This window comes from Penaeus chinensis, chromosome 33, assembly GCF_019202785.1.
Source record: "Penaeus chinensis breed Huanghai No. 1 chromosome 33, ASM1920278v2, whole genome shotgun sequence".
Lineage (NCBI taxonomy): Eukaryota > Metazoa > Arthropoda > Malacostraca > Decapoda > Penaeidae > Penaeus > Penaeus chinensis.
The window spans coordinates 12,515,612-12,516,714 of NC_061851.1; the positions used below are offsets into that span (position 1 = coordinate 12,515,612).

Here is a 1,103-nt window from a genome sequence, read left to right on the forward strand (position 1 = left end):
AATCATGGAAGTTATGGAAGGAACCGTACACATCGAAATTCTGGTTTTATTTGTCAAATATTTATTTAATTGTTCAAAAAATTGGTTATCAGCCTGAATTTTGGCACACAAAATCGATAGCACATACAAATGTGCATATGTATGTGTGTGTGTGTGCGTGTGTGTATGTGTGTGTGTGTGTGTGTGTGTGTGTGTGTGTGTGTGTGTGTGTGTGTGTGTGTGTGTGTGCGTGCGTGTGCGTGTGCGTGTGCGTGTGCGTGTGCGTGTGCGTGTGCGTGTGCATGTACATGTGCATGTGCATGTGCATGTGCGTGTGCGTGTGCGTGTGCGTGTGTGTGTGTGTGTGTGTGTGTGTGTGTGTGTGTGTGTGTGTGTGCGTGTGTAATGGCACTATCTGAGATTATAAAAAGAGAAAAATATATATATACTGTATATATAAACTGTACATACATAAATGTCAAATACCCTATGAATACGAACACAAAAGAGGAAAAATGCCCTCAAACAAAAATTGATAATTAACTGAAATAAGGACAAGAAACAGATACACGAACACACCAGAAAGATGTAGGGTTGGACACCATGTGTATAAGAAGTACTGAACGCGACCAACTAGTAGTACGGAACACATTACATTATAATGATTACGATGTTCACAGATGAGGTCATTGGCAGAAAAAATGATGGTGATATATATGATAATAATGATGACAAAATTATAACAATGAGACTGATAGAAATAATACTGTGATAATATGGATTACGTTGTAACATAGCATCAAGCATAATGGTGACCAATAGTTTCAGTATAAATGTAATGATAGTGGTAACAATAATGATCATAATCATAATAATAATCATAACAATAAAAATAATCATACCAACAAAAGTAATGGTTGAATAATAATGAATACATCAAAAGAACCAAAACGTAAAATGGAAACTGAATTATGTTCCACACCTATATAACATCAGCACGAAAAAACACGTGTAAACATATATGGTTCTCAGCTCACTCACCACGAGCATTGTGACTGCGAAAATTATTACACATCGATTTCTAAATCCAAGGCTATTGTATTTTCACATTTACACAAGTGTTT

At 35.9% G+C, this 1,103-nt stretch overlaps 1 protein-coding gene across 2 annotated transcripts in view; it reads right to left on the reverse strand.

Moving 5' to 3' along the window:
* Positions 1 to 343: 343 nt before the first annotated feature.
* Positions 344 to 1,103, reverse strand: part of LOC125043001 (adenylyl cyclase 78C-like) — a 21,663-nt gene continuing 20,903 nt past the window's right edge. For both annotated transcript variants that reach the window (XM_047638924.1, XM_047638922.1), the window contains one exon: positions 344 to 1,103. This exon is cut by the window's right edge and continues 1,776 nt beyond it. The gene's annotated coding sequence lies outside the window, so the exon portion shown is untranslated.